General features: G+C 38.8%; 1 protein-coding gene across 2 annotated transcripts in view; it reads left to right on the top strand.

The window, feature by feature from the left end:
* The window catches only part of EIPR1 (EARP complex and GARP complex interacting protein 1), a 105,777-nt gene extending 96,537 nt beyond the window's left edge, over positions 1 to 9,240 (top strand). The window contains exons 11-12 of one of the 2 annotated variants that reach the window (XM_054194153.1): positions 7,840 to 8,394; positions 8,503 to 9,240. The gene's annotated coding sequence lies outside the window, so the exon portion shown is untranslated. Of the gene's footprint in view, positions 1 to 7,839 lie in introns of both variants that reach the window. The other variant, XM_054194152.1, reaches the window with a different exon arrangement.
* The last annotated feature ends 2,194 nt before the right edge of the window (positions 9,241 to 11,434 follow it).

The following is an 11,434-nucleotide window of genomic DNA, read 5'->3' as shown; positions in this document are numbered from 1 at the left end:
CATAACCTGGCCTGTGTGCGAGCTATTGTCTAGTCACCCATGGCTGAAGAGATGTGGGGAGGTCCTTTCACCATGTGGTGAAGAACAGCCCTATGCTTGCACACGAAGAAATAAATCTATCTCTGAGCTCTTATTCTCAAAGTTCCCTTGCCTTGGAACTCAAACGTTTTAGGATTTTTTCATAAACGTAAAGTTTATTTTCTTTTTTTAAATTCTGTTCGTGATCTTCAGTTTGGGGTGGGGGGGTGTCAGAATATGGGGGAACCAGTAGGATTTGAGGGCGAGGTATTACGACTGCATAGAAAGATTTGTGACCCTAATGTAAAGTATTACGTCCTTTAGAGCCCAATCTGTGTAGTGGGGTAGATCAGACTTAGGTGTTTCAGACACATCAAACAGACGTATTGAAGAAGCAGCTGGTGCACTCATTTTGTGCTGGAAAATAAGCGATATTCTGAATAACAAAGTCCTGCCAAAATTCAGCTACTGAAGTTTGAAGACTTCCGTGAGTACATGTTAATTCCTGGAATTAATTCATGATGGTTCTTTTGTCTCTAATGGTGGTTCCTTTTGTCTCCAGGTAATTTGGTACTGTGCCTACTTGCTGTAACTTAACTTCTGTGGATTGTATAAATGCCTGTTTTGTATAGTTTAAAAAATGTTCTGTGGGGTGCAGGATCTCTTAGTTACACGTGCTCAGTATTGTGGCAGCACTATCCTGTCCAGGAGTACAGCAAAAGTAAGTTAACTTAAGAGAAAACTGTTTGCTAAGGTTTTACCTACTTCCCTTTTTCACTGCTCAGCAGTTAGGAAGATGCTTCCGTGAGTAACTCTTACGGAATCTCCTTGCTGAGATCTCTTTGCCATAAAATGTCAGAGAATGGTGGGGAGGATGTTGTAAAAAATCTACTGCACAGAACGTTTTCCAAATCAAATTTGGATTTGAGGCTTAGCATAAAATCAGGGCACAAAATAACTACACTCTGTGCAGAAAATGTTAATAGGAAAAGTCAGGATTACAGTAATGCGTTTTGTGTGGTCTTTGGTGAGTAGAGAACAGCAGAAGGGCATGTGGCAGGACTGTCTCACTTGTGTTTTTGCTTCTACTGCTGTGAAAAGCATTTTTAATACTTGCATAATTTAGAGCATGACATTATGATTTTCAAAGCTTCAAATTGGAGTAAAGCATTTACATAATCTAATTAAATCATGTAAATGTTTTATGATAATATTCAACTAAGTGCAAAACTTGTTCTGCAGATGCATCCCATTCTTAGACCATTGGGGAAACCCAATTTACGCATGCAGATGTATGTTTCTAACCCTGCATACTCTGGGAGGTCAACAGGGTACTTACTGAATGCTCTGTTCTTAGTATAACCTCCAAAGCGTGCTTTGCAGAGCATCATCTTTCCAAGAAGCTTGAAGGTAGGCTGGTACCAGAGGGAAAGGCAAAGCAGATTTAAAAGGCTACTTGCAACCTCTTATAATTTGAATGAAAGTGATGCTACTGCAGTATGTAATAAATTGCTTCCATTTCAGTGAACATTAAGATAATCCCATGGTGACCCTCTTAGCAGCAGCCCTGCCACATGTAGTATCAGATCTCACAAAGCATGCATCGTACTTGGATGGGAAACTACCAGGGGAAGCCCCACAAATCCTCCTGGTAACTGTTGGGTTTGTTTTTGCCTCTGGCTGCACTAACTCACAAAATATTGGAAGCACTTGGCCAGCATCCATGATGAGAGATGCTGTCTTGTAGTGAGAATATTTAAATAATGATTTTTTTTTTATCAGCACATTCTCACTAAGCTACCCTTCAGTAGTAGTTCTTAGTGAATCCTGTCTTTGCTAGGCCATACTACTACAATAAGCAAGTGAATTGCATCCTAATTTTCCAAATGTAGCCAAGCTAATGCTAAGCTAGTACTAACGACATTCTTTTAGAAAGTATAGCACTGCTTGGCTAAAATGAATTCAGGTAATTGGCAGAGGTAGGTTCTTCAAAACCGTCTCCCTCTGTTTTAAATACGCTCATTGCCATTGACTTTTATCAGTGCCACGCTGATTTACTCTAACTGATGACAGAAATGTGTGTGTATACACTGCCAGGTGTTCTGTGCTTTCACAATAATTATAATGGTTGGGAAGCACTTGGACGTTATCTGTGCCAGGCTGTTGATGGAACCCGTGTGCTGTTGGAAACATAGGGCTGACTGCACACACGGTGTTGACCTGGTTTGTGCACATGCTGTGACTGGTGAGCCCAGCAGCTCTGATTTTTATCTGAAAATGTGGATGTTTTAGGGAAAGCCTGGATTTAACATGCCTCTAAATCTGGGGTTTCTATTATTTACTGTTACAGTACATAATAATATCCAAAGTTTGTAAATTAGTTTGGAGCTCAGTGGTATGGAAAGCTGTGAATATGTGAAAGTCATTGCTGAAGTAGCTCACAGAAAGGTGAAATACATCAGTAGTGAATTAAGTCTTCGCTAATTAGACATAGAAATCTAATTACTTTGCAAATTTTTCATCTAATTTTTAAGGGAGTGAAGCTAGTGTAAATTTAAAATGGAAGCAGAGATGTTCAGCACATAGTGTTAACTGCCAAGGAGAACAACACGGTGACCTTATTTGCAGCTGCACATGCATCATGCGTAGGAATGCCTGTCATAGCCATAATGATTTAACATCAGGGCAGGCCAATATTTCTTGGTTCTTCCTCCGCAGTGTAGGCAGTTTCCTTTATAGGTGGAATGGGAAGCTGTAGGTGTTTCTGGTGAAAAATGGTAATGCTAGAGAGGTGCCCTTTACTACAAATCCAACACCGTTTGCTTTAGTTCACCTCCTGAAAAAGAATTTGCAAAGTCACAGCCTGGGGAATGAAGTCACAGCTGGGTGAAGTTTAAGTTTTGGCATGGTTGGATTCTGCTGTTTTGGATTACTCAGCTGTTGATTATACAATGTTTAAGCATAGTAGGTGACGTTGGAGAATTTTAAAGCTGCTGAATTTTTTTTTTTAAGGTGCCAAGACTATTTCATTGCAGAAAAGAATGCTCTTAGTTTAAAATCTGCAATATTTTGGTCATAGTAGATACTTTATATTTAGACATGAAAGCTCGTCAAGCTAAGTTTAATTCCAAGCACTAATACATTTACCTTGGTACAGCTACTCATAATTAAGGCATTTTGTAAGAGTACAAGTATTAACTGCCACTAAATATCCTATGTGAATTACTGTTAATAGTTCCATAATAAAATCCCTTTCAATTACCTCTCAATACTATACTGACTTCAAGCATGATAGATCACCTATTTAAACTCTACTGAAGGATCTCAGGTGGCAATCTTTAAAAATGTGTGGATACTTACCCATCAGGCTTTATAAGCACCCGATCCACAAGCATCCATGGTTACTGGATCACTTCTGAAGTCCACAGCTGCTCTGTTAAACCCTTCATGGTTTATATTCCTATCACTGCTCACCTGAGGCATCCACACTTCAACAGGAGGCAGAGAATTTAAATCAGCTTTTTTTAATTGCTGAAAATTGTAATTTAGGCTGCAGATTGATGGTGTTTGTAAATTCTTGTTTCCGAATTATTGTAATTTTTGAGAAGAGTTTGATCTCTAAAGTTTGGGAGAAGGTAGAATAAATGGAAGAACAGCTAAAACCGACTTTAATCCTCTCTACGCACCTACAGAGAACTTTTGCAACCTTAGCAATATCCTCAGATGTATATTAACTGTCTCTGCAACTATGAGATGCAGCTCATAAAATAGGATTATTTTCAGAGGAATAAATGCTGAGGAGTAAAATGAACAGTGAGGAGTCTTTCTCTGTTTCTCACAATGCGTCCAGTGAAAATACAAGGTAGCAAGTTTAAAACAAAAAACACTTTTTCTCATAGCAGATAACTTTCTTGATGGATCTCACCACTGATGGAGTGAAAACCAAAGGAAGAAAGGAATTTAAAAAAAAGGCATAGGCATGTTCAGGGACAGTAGTTTCAAGGGTTGCTATCTCAGTATCTAGTCCCACACAACTTTTGCCTCCAAGGTCTTTATTGTGGATTGCTGGGAACTGAACAGGTGATGAACAGGCTGAACTGGCCAAGGTCTTTCATTCTCTTGAAGCATGGCCGGTCGTGGAGGTAGGGTACAGGTTAGATGTCTTTGATATGATATAGTGCAGCCATTCTCTGTCTTCCCTAGCAATACAATCTGACCTCCATAAATAAGTGTTTCCTTACTTAGAACTATGCTCTTTTCCACCTTTTAAATAATAATTTTTGAGAGACTTATTAAATGTCTTAAATACATGTATTTGAATCGTGAAACTATACAACCCTGTCTGGGGCATGTATGAAAACTACCATCACCGTGTTAAGTACTGCCAGGAGAGCCTGATACAGTGTTCATTGATGATGAAGAATCCTTTGCTGTGGCTGCAATAGTTGTTAGGTTAGTTACAATATTTGTAAAATAGTTAAGTTTTTGGTAAAATACTACCAAGGCGTACAAGCTGAGGTTTGCACTTTGTGAATCCATGAAACTAGGCAGATTTGTGTTTAAGTTTTTGGACAGTCATCATTAATATTGTCCATTTAAATAGAAAAGAATGCCAAATATTAATACTGAGAGAGAGTACTAATTTTTTTCCTGAACTTTAGCATGTTTCATAACAAAAATATTAATGTTGTGTCTCACTATAATTTAGAAAATTAATCTTAAATATTCTACACAGCAAAAGGCAATCTTTCTCAGTATTCAATTTCTTTGTTGATTTCAGTTTAAAAAGAATTTAAAAATCTGAACTTGGTTTAAGATCTTTTTTTAATTACTTTTTTTTGTTTTTTACTATAAAGCAAAAACTTCTACAGCATGAGGAATAGAAATTCTCCTTTTGGCGTAGAGCTGTGAGATTCCATTACTCTGAATTCTAAACCAGCTCAACGAAGGTTGTTCACGCTTGGGGTGGGAGTCGGGGAAGAGGGAAGAAGCTTTTTTACTAAGCAGCAAACAGCATTAAAAGTGTTATTCTTTTCTAATCTAAAGTAGGAGAAACTTTTATTACGACATCATATTACTGATCCTGTTCTTTTCTAGATTGTGTGGGCTGTCATTGCAGCTTGTGAGCATTGAACACTTTCTGTGTTCAAACAGGAAGGACACTGACAATCAAGTATAAAATATGAAAGGTCTGCCAGTTTTCAACTCAACTTTAAAAGGATAGTAAATTGATTTTAATTCTTTCTCTTGCTTTCTCCTCCGTCTGCTGCAGTCCACCACTGAAGGTAACATGTTTACCTTCATACCTTACCATACATTACCATAACAATATGACCCCTGTTGCAAGTGAACAAATCTGGGGTTTAATTTAATTTCCTAGTCTTTGTCTGACATTTAATTGACATTTTGATGGGGCAAGAAGAATTCAGTTGAGTCTTAACCCAAAAAATTAGAGTGAACCCAATTGTAGTGTCGCTGACTGTGTACCTGCAACTGCTTAAAAGAGTGAAGAAGCCACATGGAAATATTGCAAGAAATTTGAATATCATAGCAGTACTTGATAACTCTCAAAAATTTCTGGACAAGAGCATAAATTGAATTGTATTAAAAAATTCCTGTGATTCTTCATCTCTGGTTTGTTGGCACCAATCATTTTTTTTAACCATGACAGTTCCAAAATGTAAAAAGAACTAACTCGATCACATTATTGACATAGTCTGTATTTGCCTTTGTACATTGTTCCCAGCAGAAGAGAGCTTGGTTGCGAAAGAAAAAGTAGTTCTGTCTTCCTAGAGACTGGCATAGGGTCCTTCAGTACTTTTTGAGAAGTTTTTGATACATTTGTTAATGCAAGCTTAGCATGTTCACTGCAGGTTTTTAGCATGTTCACTACTGTTGCTGCTATCTTAAAAGATGATTTTAACAAATACCACAGTTAGTGTCACTGACAGCAGACTTAACGCGAATAAAACAAGAGGGCGTGGTCTAATCTTCAACAAGCCCCAAGTCTAACATGACTCTTCCTTTGTCCTTGATCAAACTGATTGGCATGTTATTCTAGTTGGCCATAGCTTAAAATGATAACTGTATATTTTTCTTGTATCTTGGGAATGCTCAGGGCTCTGTTAATCTTGGTATTCTGAATATAGAATCCGTTTGGTCTTCTATGACTACAGTGTCTGTTCACATAACACAATTTTACTTGCGTAATATACAACTGTAAGACAGAGAAAGAAGGATCCCCTTTGTAATAACAGGAAACAAAGGCACAAGGTGGTTTAAGTGATTTGCTCAGGTAAATTGAACAGAAGGTGACTGTGGATGTTCCTGAAAATGTACCCCTGGGTCTGGAGATTCTGTCCAGAAACTCAGTTTTTAGGTCATCCTTTTTAGCATTCTAGAAACATTACATTCTGTTGATATTTATTAATAGCATCATAATTCAGGAAAACACTTGTTGGTACAGTTTTGTGTTAGATAAACGTATAATTGGAAGAAAGTAGTTAGATGATTAGTTACTTTTAAATCTCTGAATCAGTTCAGTGGCCAAGATCATGTCCTCAGGAACATCCTTACCAAAGCAAAATGTCTGTTTAGAGAAGGAAACAAGCTGTCTCCTGTGCTCCATAGCTGGTTGTAGGTCATGGAGCTGTTTGCCATGCTCTGTGGTCACAGTCCCATCAGTTTTTCTTTCACCCTTGGAGAACAGAAAGATCAGCTCAAATGAACAGAAGAATGGCAATGCATTATAAGAATAAAATCTCTGCACTGTAATTCAGAATTAAATAGTCTCGTGATCTACTCTTGCAAAGTATGGTCAGTTACTGCTCCATTATGATGGCATGTGATCTTAAGTGTTGGGAAGGGAGTTTAATTAAAAAAAAAAAAAAAAGACTTCAGTGCATCTGGCAATGGAAAAAAATTAATTTTGTTTAATTTTTAATCAGACAGCCTGAGACAACCACTGAGCACTACTTGACAATTAGAATACTAATGAACTGCACACTGGGTTAGCCTGTTTTTAAAGGACAGCAAACAATGCACTCAGACTTGAGGGATTCTATTTCGTTCCAGTCAAGTCTTCATATGTTTACCTACTCGCTTTGTAAGAATTCAGGAAATGTTTGCCTTGTCTTCTTTAAAAATTCTACCCCATGGTTAATTATTTTTCAAATGCAAAAAGCACAGAAAGTGGTAAGTGGCTTTCTTGAAAGCATTCTTCAAAAATATATAAACAATGTAAAACATTAATCTTCACTGTTTGGCACACCTTCAGTGCCTTAAGTGTGTTCTTTTTGTTTGTTTATTTGTTTTCATTCTTCCTCTAGCATATTTGCAACTCTCTACCATTCTCTAACAGTTTGAAGTCTTTGGTCTTCATGCTTTCTATAGATATTGTAGTTATTGCTCTATAGCATGCAATTTCACAAAAGATAGTCAGGTTGAAGGAAGAAATAAATTGCCCATGCCTAAAGTGTTTATTTCTTATAACCTTTATAAGCAGCTATCTGTAGCAAGGCTGAATATAGTAGGAAAAGCTTAATGAATTCAGATGAGTTCTGAAACATAAATTAAGTAGCCTAACCATCCATAGTGGCCATGTCATACCAGCCTCACTGTGAAATGGGTATTTTATTGCCCCCTCTATGTCACATTGTCAAGCAGAATGATATAATTATACCCTTGCTGGGATGAAGGATTCACACTAGCTCACATTAGACTCTCTCCCAGTTCCAGCTTTAAAAGTTTGTGGAGGCTGTAGCTGACTGTTCTGGGGTGTACTTACTCCTTTTGGATGTCATCCTTGTGTTGTTCTTCCAGCACGTGGCTGCTGAAGTCTGAACTCTGGCACTTCCCTGAGGCCCCGACCCAAGGCTTGGATCTCGGCACGTTAGGTAGTGAGGCAATGTCTGGGGCAGATGTTTGCTGAGGGTGACAAAACAGCTTAGGGGGGCTGACAGCTCGGCGTAGTCCAGGGCCCCAAAAAGCCAGGCTTGCTGCATCTCCTCTCGGTAGTTGAGGCGAGCCTGTAGTCACTAAGAGGAGGGAGGCCAGTGTTACCCAATGTAGACCTGTTGGCCTGCACCATGGGGGTGCTTCCATGGGGGAGCAGAGCATCAACCCTGACTCTTTAGGGCTTTTAGTCCCCTTTTCAACTAGCTCTTCGTTCTCCCCTCCTTCTCTCCTCACAGCAGGAGCTGTCAGCAACCAGCACCTCAGGCTTGCGAGGCAATACTCAGTTCTTCCTACGCTGCCGAGCTCTTCAGATTCCTGGTTTACCCTGATCCGTGGACTCACTGCCCTGCATTTGCAGTATCAGCTTGGTCCCACTCCAGCGCTGAAGCTGTTCCTGTGGGAGGCAGAGCCAACTCTAATGTAGGTAATATTACTTTGAGGTAATACTACTTTGAACCCATCTGGTTCAAGAGGACGCCAGCTAGGGATGGAAATACAAAACAAGCTGATGTGTCCCACCTTATGCAGGAGTCACAGCTATTGAGAAAGAGGCAAGCCTGAACTTATAATGACAGCAGTAAACTTTGGTTCCAATACCTAGCAAACAAGCTGAAGCCCAGATCGTCCAGGTCAAACTGGGATATACCAAGCCAACAGCTGTCAGTCTTCAAGGAGATGTCCTCATTCTGATATTTTTTCTATAATACTGTGCTGAACTAAAAAAATTTGGTTAATGAAAACAAGAGTTTTGATTTCTACGGTTTTCTGTAAAACCTAAAATTTAGAACTTTTGAACGGAAGAGTGAAAATCAAACCTCAAAATTAAATTTGTTTAAAAAACACAGGTCAGTTTCTATCATGGCAGTATGTAAAAACAATGTCTTATATCTTTCTGCATATTGTTCCTCCACTAAAAAATAAAAATTTAAGAGCTTACATTGTCTTACATATCTGTTCCTCATGTCAGGGGCTTGAATTCCTGTTAGGATTTCTCCTTGTATGATTCCCAATTCCGCGGTCTCTCATTGGTTTTCCTGTTTTTTGGAATGCACAAACACATCTGTCTTCATGGACTGAGGGAGAGTTGGCAGGGGGTACTTTCACTGTAGATAGTGGGTTTGTATTGAAGAGAAGATGCATTTTTAATGGTTAGGTGTGGAATCCAGGTTGTGTGGTAAAATATGTATGTATCAGTAGAAGCCCTTATTCTTTGGATACCCATAAAAGCTTTCTTACTTTGATTAGATAAATAAAGTTAACATTGTATTTTAGTATTTAATTTTTTTTCCCCAGCTGACATTACTCCAGGAATAGAAAGTTATGTGAGCAGTCATTGTACAGTAACAGTGTTATGTGCAGCTAGGTAAATTCTCATGCAATGTGGAATAGCTGTTGTTTTCTTTTAGTTGTACATACTAAATAATTAAAAAACTAACAGTTAACCCAGGAGAGACAGAATATTACCTAAATAGGATAAGCACTCTTTTGGAATATAGAAGCAATTGGCCATGTGTTGGAAATAAAACTCTGCCTCACTTAAACTCCCAGTACCGGTAAATGAAGACCACTGTGTTTGAACAAGTATTTAATATGTAATACGAGGAAACTAAGATATTTAAGTGAGGAACCTTTCTAAGATCTTGCCTGGGATGTGAACAGCAGTGAAAGCTGGAGGTAAGAAGTAAAGAAGAAGAAATTCTGAGAAGAATCTGGAGAATACCTTATCCTCCAAAGAGGGTGTAGCAGCCCATGACTGTAGAGGTTTTCATTGTGAACTGGGGTCAGATGAGCAGGAAGCCGTGCATTTTAAATAATAAAAGCTTATAAACAGAAAAACACTGGAGTGAGAATGAGAACTTCATATTCTGTTCAGTATCTTGGTTTTCCCCCTGTAAAAGTCAGTATCTGGGATCTAATACACAATAAAGATGGAACCAGTGCTGAAGAGGTGTGGTGTCTTATGTAGGAGTTGCTTTCTCATGCAAAGGCAGTGTTCCAGCTCACTCCTGTATGAGTTGGCTGCTCCCCCAGTGCAGGGATGTGAGGTGGGAGCTGCTGGTTTTTTTTGGAAGTCTGCTGAGCAGCTATGTCTTGTCTCCGTGTGAGGCAGTAGCTCCTGCTAAGGTGCAGCTATTTGCCAGAGGCAGTGAAAAATAACATTGGTACTGAAGAGTGGATTGTATGGCATATTGGCACGTGCTGCGTTACTGCGAGGCACAGAGCTCCCTGCCTGTTAGACAGCACTCAGGCTCCAGATCCCTGCTTGCTTATTTGTCAGTCTGTAATCCTCAGTAGTAAATGAGCAGGTGCTGAATTTACATTAGAAAGTGCACGAATTCAGAATGATGTCCCTTGATGCTAGTAGTCTAAGCAGGCGCTCTGTCTTCATTTGTTTTTGTAGTGAAGGTGTAATAATATATTGAGGTACCACACTGAGCGAAGCAAGACAAAGAAGTAACATTTCCTTGTTTAGCAAGCTGAGACTGTCTTCAGCTGGATAATAGAGACTTTCCCCCTTTTCCTTCCCCAACCTCTGCTCTCCTGGCCATGAAAGTTACAGTGAAAGCGATTGCACGTTTGTTACTGCCCTGACCGCTGCGCTGCTCTATGGTGATTTGTACTACTCTGTCATCGTAATCTATTTTTCAACCTTGCTGCGGTATATGTATGTGAAAGCTACCTGGCATGCCTGATGGTGCATGGCAAGCCAAATGTCTTGTGGTTTACAGGTGGCATTTTTCATGGCTCATCGGAAGACACTAAAAAAAGAGAACTTTTCATTTCTTAAAATGTACTGATCAGAGAAAGTGGAACAAAATAGTAAAGCTCAGTGTTTTGTACTAACAGTGAGTAGTATTAATCAAAAGTCAAATTCAGTGGCGTGACCCTAGTTATAAGACAGTCCTCTGAATGTGATTCTCCTTCTTGGAAAAAAGGGATTTTAGTTACTTGTACACAAGTAGTTCTATACCGATGTCTTACAGAAATGTGTGGTATTCGCAACTAACAAAACAGTATACTTGAAGTACTGGTCTCCTGCTTTATCAGAAGAAGCTTAAGTGAATCAAATCCATACATGGAAAAAAGGTTTTCTCAAGAAGTCACAAGCAGACCTTGACTGGAATATGACTGATTTTATCCAAGAGAAAATGAACAAAATGAGAGGAAGACTTTTTATAACCAGGTCTCTCTAATATCCATGTTAAGGCATCAGATTATCTTCTAAACTGAATAAACAAACTTGCACTACTGAGCAGCACAACATACTCAAAAGTTCAGTCAAATATATCCAACTAAGAAAGGGAGAGAAGTTATAACAGCATACAAATATGATATAAATAATATAAACATAATATCACATCTCCTAATCACATCTCTAAATGTTATTTAGTGGTGCTGAGTGAGATTATAGACAGTAGTTTGAAGGCTGAACCAGTGTTCTTTTGATAATGGGTTGGTT

This window comes from Rissa tridactyla, chromosome 3 (genome assembly GCF_028500815.1).
Source record: "Rissa tridactyla isolate bRisTri1 chromosome 3, bRisTri1.patW.cur.20221130, whole genome shotgun sequence".
Lineage (NCBI taxonomy): Eukaryota > Metazoa > Chordata > Aves > Charadriiformes > Laridae > Rissa > Rissa tridactyla.
Note: the sequence above shows the minus strand (reverse complement) of the source record. Positions and strands in the feature narration are given on the sequence as shown.